Source organism: Biomphalaria glabrata, chromosome 8 (assembly GCF_947242115.1).
Source record: "Biomphalaria glabrata chromosome 8, xgBioGlab47.1, whole genome shotgun sequence".
NCBI lineage: Eukaryota > Metazoa > Mollusca > Gastropoda > Planorbidae > Biomphalaria > Biomphalaria glabrata.
Genome location: NC_074718.1, coordinates 9,439,151 through 9,452,267, shown reverse-complemented (window position 1 = coordinate 9,452,267; position 13,117 = coordinate 9,439,151).

Sequence of the window (13,117 nt, the reverse complement as noted above, 5' to 3'; positions counted from 1 at the left end):
CTGGACCTCCAACACTTCTAATTTGCTTTTCAACTCTGTAAATATTCCACCCAACTAAGCTTTACTTTTTAAATCGATCAATTGCATTTATAGAGATTTAGTATCAATTCCAAATGGATCAACGTGGATTTCGTGACTATTTGTGTTGAGATGGTGTACTAGGAGTGCTAGAATGGTTTTGTTGGTTTTAACTGCTCGAATCTGTCAAGAACTTAATCTTTGATTTGTTTCTAACTGTGCTGAAGTATTTTGTGTCAAATGTTGCACTGCTTTAGACATTTAAATTGAAGTAATTGACCGCTCTGAAATTCTTCTGCAAAAAGAATTTATTTTTCTTCAAAACAAAAGAATTCTTCCATCAAAACATAGGATGGGTTTCCCTTTCCTTACAGTTCTAGATTCAGCTCATTTAATTTCTCTGTTATATCCACCATAAATAAAATTTTTGCAACTATTTGTCGTTCGGTGTCATTAATGCCTTTTTCATTTAGGAATGTATTTATTTCATTCAAGCACAAAGCAAAACTTTCATCGCTTTACCTTTGCAAAGTCATGGCACTTTTTTTGGGAAGAAAGAGGTCGGAATACTGAGTCTCCATTTCGTTAAAGAATTCTTTAAACTGACGATGGTAGAGTGCTTTTGACAAGATGCTGTTAAAATCTTGATTACCAGAGTCATGAACTCATCTATTTCGGTCGGAATTGGGCACAAAGCGCTTCTTGGTGCATTATTCAGTGAAACATAAGAATTTCTTGGTTTATTTTGCTTAGACGAATCGCTGTCGCCTTTTTATTTGTTTCCAGACATACTTCTGGCTCTATCAGTTGCTATTGAAATGATTTCATTTAATATCGTTCTTAGTGTTTTCAAGGTATTTTTGCACGACATTCGCTATATCGGTAACAATCCAAGACGTTGTTCTTTTGGACTTTAGGGAGGACATATAACTGACAAAATGGGCAACTTGTGCTGTGTCTTAATGTCGCAAGACTCATCTATAGCAAGTGATAAGACAGAAAAAAAGTTGAATATCTTCCGCCTGCAAATATATCTTGTACTGTTTTGGCGAATAGTGGCTAATCTGTGATTCTTTTCAAGATTTCTTGTTAGTTTTTTATATCATGAAACAGTATTTCAGATGCACGTAGGAACCAGGGGTGTGGTGAAATGTGAGTACAAATGGCTGAGAGATCGAATCGGCGCCTAATTTTCTTTAAACGATTCAGAACTATTTCAAAAAAAATGTTTCGATAAAATAAATAATATTTGTGTATGGAACTCAGGAGCCGCAGCTTCACATCCAAAGAGCCGCATGTGGCTCGCGAGCCGCAGGTTGCCGACCCCGGAGCTAGGGAACATTCATCCGCATTAACATCACTCTTCCAAACATAACAACTTAGAAGAAAAATTACCAATTATACTTTTTACCAAAGTATCCACATTACACTATGAACCATTCACAAAATCACATCTACCAACCGATCAAATTTAAAATGCATAATCAACAAATTAATGTCAATAATACTAAATGCAACATAATTTCATCTAACATAAAGTGCAAACATTTTCAAACAATAATGTATACATTGGAACATTAAAATGCATAAGACATGTATATACCAAAAATACATAAATATGTAACTTATGTAGCTGCACATTGGAAAGTCTATCTTGAGCATGGATCAGCAAGCAGATTGTCCTTTCCTCAGACGTGAACAACATCAAAGGAATAATCCTGCAACATCAGCGCCCATCTTGTAATACGTGCATTGGTAAAGTTAGTGCTCCCAAAGTAACATAAAGCCTTGTGGTCAGTCTGGAGATTAAATTTTGTTCCCGGCCAATAATTGTCCCTTTTTCTATTACATATACAATGGCCACTTCTTCAGGTTTAATGGTAAAATACTTCTGCTCCCGAGGCAACACTTTACGGCTCACATAATTTTATAGGATGCAACATACCATTCACACACTGGCTAAGAATGCCAGAGATCCCTTTGTCTGAGGCATCACTCTGGAGATAAAACAGTAGAGAAGAATCAGGCAATCGAAGAATAGGATACTTACACAGACAGGCCTGCACTCTCTTCAATGCCTTCGCACACTCACAGCTTCAGTCTACTCTCATGGATTTTAAACGACGTAAGAATGCCTTAAAAGGAAAAACTAAATCCACGTATCTACCAATAAACTTTTACTCCCATAACTAACAGATATGGTTCCGATACTTTAAATAACAAAGTATATACTCAACTTACTTTAAGTATATATAAAGATATAAGTGGAATGGAAAAAAAAATTTCGTCTAGAATATTGATTACATCAACATCTAAATATACCAACACCATTCATCCATAGGTCTCGATATTTAAACAACCCAATATGGATTTACCAGAGTACCCTAGTTATCATCACGTTATCCCGCGTGCTTATACGATGAGGGACAACCACAATATTCCTACCTCCAAATTTGGACTTGTCCAAATATTTAACTGCTCTCGCAACGTCTGCCAGATTCCTGAGCCTAACATGACCTACACCCATTGACTTCCCATTCGCCATCAAAACCTCCACAAATCCCACCAAACCAACATCTCTAAACCTATCCTTTAACTTCTGCCAGTTAACATTATATGGTAAATTTCTAACTGTCACTGTGTAACGATCCGGAATCAGCTTATAGTCACGACGACTCTTGGACTCGCGACGGCCCTCTAGTCATCTATCACTTGGCCTCTGCTCACGTGCTCTGACCACAGTATTACAATCGTCTTCCCTATCAGTTGAATTAATCGGGTAAGTGTTTGGAACCCTATCCCCACAACTGAAGCAAGCGATCTCCATCCTTTTGCCCCCAGGACTCCGATTCATCACAGGCTCACTACACGCTGCCGCAACATACACTTTGTCTTCCTTAGCAAGCGACACGCCCGCACTAGCAACCTTAAAACCTTCAATAACATCAATCATATCATCAACGGTGCCTTTCTTACTTATTATCAGTTGCTTGTACACATCACCGGACACATTCTCAAGTATTCTATCTTTCACCAGCAACTCTTTCACTTCTTCCACAGTCTTGCCTACTTCAGCCATTTTCAACCAATTGTCCAACGCGTTTCGCAGCTCGGTGACAAAACCCCTAAAATCGTTCTGTCGTGGTTTCACCCGGTGGAACCTCTTGCGGCAGGTTTCCGCGTTTATATCCGCATGTCGCAGTAATACAGCCCTCACTTCCTCATAATTTTCATTCAAAAACAGACTGTTCCGCAGCATACAGTTTCTTAGAAAGGTAGTTAGTTTATAGGACAAGAGCAATGACCATTCCTTTCTATCGATCTTGCATCTTGTTGCGACGGCCTCAAAGTGTGTTAAATATGCCATCAGGTCATCGTCTTCCTTCATTCCCTGGAAGCTCTTGTCAAGTTTATCTAAAACATTTCTAGGCCGCACCTCTGCCTGTGTTGCCGTCCCAGCCGCTGTTGCTGACTTTTCCTTCATTTTTTCTAGTTCCATCTCCTCTTTCCTCTTGAGTTCCTCCCTGGCATCTCTTTCTTTCCACCTCTCGTGTTCCTCACGCTTGGCCTTCTCCTCACGTTCAAATCTGGCCTTCTCCTCTGCCTTCAATCTTTCCTCTCTCTCAAATCTAGCCTTTTCTCGTTCAAAGTCCTCTTTCTTGGCTTTTTCATAGTCTTCTTTCTGCTCAGCCACATACCTCTCTAACCTTTCACCTTCGTACCCCAGAGAACGACCATCACTTATAAACTGGGCAGTAATTGTCAACCTAGTTTCCATGGTAAATACAATGTACACTACTTGGCTGTATTATATTTAAATTATATACAATATGGGAACCAAAAAAATTCTACTAATTGTACAAGAGATCAACTAAAGCCTAGAGCCTGCGGTTAAATGGCAAAGAAAGAAACCTATCTGTGCAGTATCCCACGTCGGAGGAAAGTGCCTCACTCAGGCCACAGCGTCGAAATATAGTTGCCACAGGACAATCCAACACAATACTAGTAGCCTCAGACTTCAGTAGTTACCAACAGCCACTTTACACTCACGTTCGCTTGTTGCCGGGAGCGAGAAGACACTCATTCAAAGGTGAAGCACAATATAGAAAACAAGAAAATACAAATACATTTCAATCTTGCAATACAATAGTTATATAGTATATAGTACAGTATAGTTATAGTGTTATATCACTTATATCACAAAGGATGTATTTATTGTATTTATCTGCTACTTTCGATATACATCGTTGCCAATGGTACACAATTCAATATTAGTACAGTAGATTGTGATGCAATACTATGTAAACAATTATTAGATTGTAGACACTGCTGCTACATAATCAAGTAACTAAAACTTATATAATGATTGAAATTATAGTTCTGTGACTGGTAGTCACAGCCGGACTCGAGCCCCCAACTGTCAGGGTTATGTTAAGGCCTTAGCTCGTTTGCCCGGGCCCCTGACATTCAACCAGGCACTTTCGTGCTTACAATAAATAAATGACTCACTGGTAACAATATAAATATTTAATGATATAAATATAAATATGATGACAAACTAATGGAGTAATGACATTGAATTTGGAACATATTAATACTGTCAATTCATTAATTAAACAATAATTCTACACCTTGCTATCCCACAACGTACACATTAATGTTCGAAACCACAACACAACACACTGCTGTCTCTAGTCACCAGCGAAGACTTCCAATCCCAAACTAACTCCCTGTAAAGACAAAGTAAAGACAAACTAAACAGGTCTAGTAGACTATCACTATGGCATCGAAACAACTGCGAAACGCAGTTATGCCTTAGATACTCACCCTAAACAGGGGAACACAGAAGAATCTCAACAAACATTACACCAGCAGAACAAAAACACTCCATTAACTTACAAGCAAGGCAACAAAAAGAAAGTGCGTTCAAAAATAGTGCACTTAATACACATTGGTGCTAGAATGCCATAATCTACGCACCGACATTGTCCAGCCAGCTTTTCTTTGGACGACCCTTTCTTCGTGCTCCCTCCACTGTAGCTTGAAGGGTGGCTTTTGACAGTGAGTCATGTCTTACAATAAGACCGAACCAGATCAGTATTGAGAAGTTCTTCTTTCTTGCCAGCCAGAGTGTTGTAACAGTACAAACTCATTTGACTTCTTTTCCTGGTGTCTGATACTCAACATTATTTTTTTGGTAGTATTTACTCTCAAAGCCTTGGATTCTTCTTTCAATCTCAGCGACCAGTGTCCAGCTTTTACAACCACGAAGGAGATCAGAGACCACTAGGAAAGAATACAGTTTTAATTTTACTGGGAGTCTGATGTTACTCTTCCAGATTTTCCACAGTTTGGCCATGGCAGCGGATGTCAAGCTTAAACGATTTTTTATCTCTTTCATAGCATTCTATTATTTCTTCCCTGAAAAATCTGGCACTGGGCTTTAAGTAGGCCTATGGAGCAGCACAAAATGTTGATTAAAACTAGAAAAAAAAAACTTAGCCTGATAATTATCAACATTCTAACATTTTAAGAGAGAGAAAGAACATGACATCGATTTGAATCAGACGATAAACAGATGATAATCAAAATCTCAGATTTGGCAGACGACAGGTTGACCATCTGACACAACTCTGCATAACCGGAAGTGAGGGAAAGATACGGAAACACAATTACCATCAGGCATACATTGGTTGCTATGCAAAGACAGAGCTAATGGAGCTGCAAGCAGAAACTGTTTCATAAAGATTTATTCATACAGATTTTTTTTTTCAATATTGAAATAGCCAACAAAACCACGATGATTAATTTGTCTGTGTGTCAATAGCAATCGTAAAAAATACTAGCTTAACCATTAATTGATATTACAGTAAGCTCTGTTTGCAACTCGGGGATCTACTTACAGATGACTTGAGAATCAACTCATTTATTGATTAACGCCATGTTAGTACCGACCGTTTGGTATTAGATTATTTCCCTTATGATCACGTCCATCTTTTGTTAATGTTACTTCCCCTGTTCATTAACTTCCTATAATTTTGTTTTGTAATGCTGGAACTTCCGTTTTGGTGTAATGAAATGGAGTCTTTTGTACATTGCCTCTTTCCACGAATTGGCTTGCAAACTCTGATTGGTTTCAGGAATCTGGACAGGGATCTCAAAAAAAAAAAAAAAAAAAAATGGCTGTGACGATTCTCCTGGAAATTTGACAGTTTATGTATATTTTGGGGGGAATCTCTGGAGGAAGGGTTCTTAGAATTCAATATAAAGGGAAAGAGATCCCAATGGTAATATTAGACCTCACTAAAAAGATGCCAATGGTTATAGTTCACTATATCCCAATGATAATGTTATAATTCACTATAAAGGGAAAGATCCCAATGGTAATGTTATAGTTCAATATAAAGGAAAAGATCCCAATGGTAATGTTATAGTTCACTAGAAAGGGAAAAATCCCTAATGGTAATGTTATAGTTCAATATAAAGGAAAAGATCCCAATGGTAATGTTATAGTTCACTAGAAAGGGAAAGATCCCAATGGTAATTTTATAGTTCAATATAAAGGAAAAGATCCCAATGGTAATGTTATAGTTCACTAGAAAGGGAAAGATCCCAATGGTAATGTTATAGTTCAATATAAAGGAAAAGATCCCAATGGTAATGTTATAGTTCAATATAAAGGAAAAGATCCCAATGGTAATGTTATAGTTCACTAGAAAGGGAAAGATCCCAATGGTAATGTTATAGTTCAATATAAAGGAAAAGATCCCAATGGTAATGTTATAGTTCACTAGAAAGGAAAAGATCCCAATGGTAATGTTATAGTTCACTAGAAAGGAAAAGATCCCAATGGTAATGTTATAGTTCACTAGAAAGGGAAGTTCCCGATGGTAATATTAGAGTTCACTATAAATGTAAAGATCCCAATGATAATTTTATAATTTCACTGTAAAGGGAAAGATCCCAATGTTAATGTTATAATTTCACCATAAAGGGAAAGATCCCAATGGTAATCCTAGAGTTCACTGTAAAGGGAAAGATCCCAATGTTAATGTTATAATTTCACTGTAAAGGGAAAGATCCCAATGGTAAACAAACAACGTTTCATGAGCATGTAAAAACGGTTACTTTATAGACACTAGCCTGTAATATCATGCTGTCTTTACGCATTTGTTTTTCCCTTTCTCTAAGCCTTTATTGCGTGCCAGCTTCTCATTATGAACACCATAAAATTCACAAAGGTCCGCAGCGGGTGGGGTGGAGAAAATGGAGGGGAAAAAAAAGCTTCGCGGTAAAGGCGAACTTTACATAACAGTGTGATGACCTATATATAAATAGAACTCTTTTCTGCCAAATTCGATAACATATATTTAATAACAATATTCCAACAATAGGTAGGCACGTAGATTCCCGGGCATCAAAACCTCTTGAAAACTGGGATGTTTTAATTTGGGGATCTTTGGGGCGCCTCTGGGCAGCTCTAATGAGTACCTGACATTCGTTGGGGAAGAGCTAAGGCGGTTGGTAGCAGAGCTGGGTGGACTCAGAGGCGCCCAAGGATTCCGAAATAAAAATCCCAGTCTTCACCGGGATTCGAACCCGGGACCCCAGGTTCAGAGGCCAAGCGCTTTACCGCTCAGCCACCGCGCCCCCTCCTGTCCATGGTACTGAAATTTAAAATAGTACCCTACTTCTGACTTTGTCTTACAGCGTTTTTCGTGTCCATATCATTCCACAAGCGCGTTACAGATTCTAGACTGATTTGTTTCTGTATTGTCATGCTTGTCAAATGGTGATATATATTTTTTTAAATTATTGCTGTATTTAATAGATCAAAGTTGTTTTGTATCAAATGAGTAGCTTGTCATGACTTGATTAGTTAACCTATCACCAGTGGTTCATGTCCTATATCTCAACCATATTTTGTCTATTGTGTTTACTTAACACTGTTACATTCTGACATAAACTACAGATTTCTTGCAAAAGTTAAGAAATTCAATAATTCTTATTTGGAACAATGATATACTAGGGAAACAAATGTTAGGATAAAATTTCAATCATCTTCTACTTTGAAGTAACGTCCTTATTTTATAAGATAAGAGCCTGGCAACATGGCATTGGCGTTGTTGTCGGGTCTATTGGCACTACCACAAGACCTTCTATTTGATAACTTACTATAGAACAAGGGAGGCAAGGTGTCCTTTTCTCAGATAAAAATAAATAAATAGTTTCTCAAATATAGTAAGAATGTAAGGTATATGTAGGCCTATGTCCGCATAGAAAAAAAACAATGACCAATCTGGATAAGATTTGGCATAAAATAAATTCTCCTTAGATGATGTCGGAGACCAAAGTGTAAGTTTAATGTCTCTCCCACAACCGGAGTATAATCCAATAGATCAGTAATACCCAAACTGTGGCCCGTAGGCCGCAGGTCATATCCGGCTAGTAAATAATAATTATCATTTGTCCCTTGACTTTCGTTTTAGAGCTTCTGTGACTGTTCGCCTAATCAAATCCTTTCACTCTTTCCAGTCTTCAACTGTTCTTAGCAGGATAGCAAGAGAGGGAGAGAGAGAGAGAGAGAGGGAGAGAGAGAGGGAGAGAGGGAGAGAGAGAGAGAGAGAGGGAGAGAGAGAGAGAGAGAAAGAGAGAGAGAAAGAGAGAGAGAGAGAGAGAGAGGGAGAGAGAGAGAGGGAGAGAGAGAGAGAGAGAGGGAGAAAGAGAGAGAGAGAGAGAAAGAGAGAGAGAGAGAAAGAGAGAGAGAGAAAGAGAGAGAGAGAGAGAGAGAGAGAGAGAGGGAGAGAGAGAGAGAGAGAGAGGGAGAGAAAGAGAGAGAGAGAGAGAGAAAGAGAGAGAGAGAGAGAGTCCGGTCTATTCTTTTACGTTGTCCAGCTGTTCTTTGGAGGATATCTTCTTCGTGCTCCCTCCACTGTAGCTTGAAGAAAAACTTATTGCGAGTCTGACAAAAGGACCAAACCAGCTCCGCTTCACAGCGTTGAGGAGTTCCTCCTTATTGGCAGCCAGAGTGTTGACTTGTTAAAGTACTAACTGATTTGTCTTCTTTGCCTGGTATCTGACACACCAACAGTTTTCTGAAGCCTTTACTCTCAAAGCCTTATTGTTCAACGCCCAACTTCCATTGCGGGGTACAAGGACCACTAACGAAGAATGCAGTTTTAATTTGACTTGGAAGCTGATCTTACAAAGTAGTAAAATTAAAAAAAAAAAAGTAAAGAACCATTTTCAGACGATCTGTACGATAATGATGTAATGTTGATTTGTTTCTATTCCCGATGGTTAACGAGGGTGTAATGTAGCCAGCACAACCACCAACAGACTTTACTTAAATAATAATAAATAATACTATCTGTATCAAATTTGTAGCAGCGTACCCTTAGACTAAGTTTTTTTCCCCATCTTTCCCCCGATGGGGATTGTAGTTTGTATTTTAAATTGATCTTCTATTGGTTGGGACCTCATTCTCCATTTGTAAAATGTAAAATGTAACCAATCACAGAGACTTGAAATCTTCATGGCCTCTCTCCAATTGTTTTTCTTTAAAGAAAGTCAGCTACGCCGCTGTGTCCACGCCCCTGTTGTCTGCGTAATGAACAAGATAAACAAGTGTACCGAGCATCCATCTAGATGCGAGGTTAACAGCTGATGAATGATCAAAGTCACGTGATATTTTCCCTGTGACATCTATTCCACACAGAATTTATCTTGCAGTTCAGAAAAAAAAAAGCTTACATTAACATTTCAACGACAGAGCTATATTTTTTTCCCTTTTTAGATCAAAAGATTCGGCGATGTTCTGGGTACGGTAGACGTAACAATAAACTTGTATAACTGGATACTGCCCAGCAGGGCCGGTCTTAGGCCACTGCAACCTATGCGGTCGCAGTGGGCCCCGCGCTTTCTTAGGCCCCGCGCTAATTCTAGGTGTAATTATTAAATTGCATAATAGGCTATATACGAAAAATTCCAGAAAATCTCCTGAATTTATTAGAATTTCCTGAAAACTCATACAAATCTCATGAAAAATAGACAAAATTGTCATGTATGGGTGTCTTTCATTGCGGAAAACGACAATCCTACAAGCGATAAAAAAAGGCATTGTCAGCTTTCATGTAATAAAATGTAATAATCAGGCGAATTTTCACCTTAATCGGAAGTTACAATACTTATTACTTTTATAGTCACTTGCATATAAATATGCCATAGGTTGCAATGTTCGTAAAGTAAAGTTAATTTGATCGCAATTTTGTACTTAGTAAAGAATGAATAAAATTCAAAGTCGAATTTTTTTCTAATACAAAATCTTAATTTTTACTTATTATCCTTATTCCCACTCAGACTAGGCCCCCCTGCAACCAGTTTCGCATAGGGCCCCGCAATTGTTAGGACCGGCCCTGCTGCCCAGCATAATTACGACATTTTATATGTAAATAATATAGTCCTTAATACACTTGTAGCAAATCCTTGATTAAGTATTTGAGCAATGCAGAGTTTTTCTCTAGAAGCAACCATTTGTTTATGTGGGAAGCGTGGTCGAGAGGCTAAGTACGCTTGAACTTGGCTTGGCTACCTATGAAGGGAACTCGAGGTTCGAAACCCAACTCGAGCAGTTATAAAGGCAGCACGGAAAACCTTTTCCCAGACCAACTGATTCACAAATGAGGTTGACTATAGCGCTCTGAGCATGCTATAAGCATGAATATCCTATGGCCTCCTTCAGTCACGAAGCGACTATGGATCATCTCATGGAAATGAGATGAATGCCTGGGCATCAGCTGTGGTCAGAACGATGTCGCCCACACATCAGTTCCCCCATCTCCACGCCGCTGATGTATCCAAAGGAACGGCAGTGCCGATACAGTTTGGGGTCATCGGCGTCGCAGGTTCTGCCAGGGTGTAGCACTGGGTGCTGCAAACTGCCTTAGGGTCGTCAGCTCCTGATTTTTCCTCAGTGTTGACTCCCGAATCCTTTCCCGTAATTGGGTATAACTGCAAGGCAAAAGAGGTTTGAATTCAGATATTTCTTTCTCATAGGAGGTAGCCCCTCCTGCACGAAGCTTACTGGTTAAGGCGCCAGTTACTCGCCTTTGCCCCTTCTCCTGTTACTGAGAAAAGTTCCGCCGGACAAATATCTGAGCCACAGGTGAAGGCCATGAGTTGGACTGGTTGTCAGAGGCTATTTGAGACGCATGCCATTAGGAAGCATTTTATAGGTAGGGAAGTGCTTACATCCATTACCACTGCCGGCAATGACAACCTTGCGGAACCAGGCATGAAAGTAGCGCTATGTAAAAGCTATAATTAAGTATTTGACCAAACTACATCTCTGCTTTGACCCACTTCAGTTCCACATTTGAGGTTTGACTTAAAAACCTTCCTGAATCCGCTTCTGGATTAATGCTCTATGACTCATGTGTCAGAACTTTACTTCCAGACTATGAGTCAAACAAATTTCATGATGCAGTGATGCCCAAACTACGAATCGCGGTCCATATCCGTCCATTGGCTTTGTACTATCTAGCTCTCAAAACTTTGCGCACAGTAATAATAATAATGATAATAATATTTTTTATATAAAGCGCTGTTAACAAATATAATGTAAACTTAAAGCGCTTTCATTATATAATAGACACAAACACAAGACTTAAAGTGACAAACGAATTTTAAAAAGTTTGGACCGATATGTCTTCATGCTCATGTATGTGGTGAACCATGTTGTTTGTCTTGGGAGCGAGTTCCGAACCTTCAGTCCATTCAGTAAAAAAAAGCCCGCAAACCGTAACCTTTCTTATCTTATCTTATATAATACAGACGTTACTTCAAAAAAGAAGATGATTACGTCCTACGTGGATTCAGTCATGCCTTTGAGCGAGAAACGTGGCACAACTAGAAGCGTTGAGTCCATGGAGCGCAGGGCTCTCCGAGGGACATATGGAGTGATCAGTTCGCTAAGGTACAAAAAGGTATTTCTTTGTTGCCAATGCACTGGTCAGTGACAGAGCGTGGCCACCTTGTTGTCGATTCTTCCGCTCACAGGAAGCCAAGGGATTGTACGTAGGTGAGCTGTAGCAGAATCTCGTCTTGTTTTTCGTCCAGCATTATACACCGTGAAGCAGCAGAGAATCAATCTCACTGGACTCGACCATTTTTACAAAGCTCTGTCTGACTGTCTGTCTGTCTGGTAAAAAGATTGTACACGTGCTTTCTCCCATTGGACTCCCATACCCAAACTCGGATCAAGCTGAAATTTCGCACAATCATTTATTTTACATGACGACGCAAGAATCAATGAAAAAAAAATCAACCAATTAGTTAATTAACTATTTTCAATAAATTATTTGGGTTGGTATCTAGAACAAGGGAGATAAATTGTAATTGACTGAATTAGTCCCCTTTATATCTCATCGTCTTAGTCTTAGTGAACACAAACCTGAAAAATAAGTCGAGACTATAGAAACAATAGATAATTGTACAATCTTCCAATTTCATAAGCTTTCTAGTAGCAGAGTGGTTACCGTGCTGGCTTCAGAAATCTGAGAATGCTTGAGCCATGAATTCGAATTCAGGTCGTTCTCTCCTTTTTTTATTATTTTTTTTTTAAACATTTTTTTTAAATTGTTACTCTAGACCTATTTATAAACTACATGACTGATCCAGACTAATTGATTGTAGTATTTTTTAAATTTTGTTGTTGCTGTGGTGCGGTCTTTGAGATATGGGTCAGAAATGTAACTGATCCTCAGTGGGAAAACGGTTAAACATCGCTGACAAATTGTCACCCCACCCGAATTTTTTTCCCAAACGATCTCCGCCTCTTCATTTCCACACTGCCTTTAAGTCGTAGGATAATCTGCCTCTGCTGTCTTGAGCTACGTCGTGTGACATATGTCAGTCAGCAGAGGGGCCCATTTCATCAAAATCACAGCAGACGGGCAAAACAGGTCGCAGACTCACCCGCTCTGTTTCCTCTGCTGGTTGCCGCCTCTCCCCCCCCCCCATCACCTCTCTATCTCTCACCCACATTTGTGTAACGCAGTAACCCCTCCCGGGCAGTTTAGTTGCGGCCTACCCTGGTAGT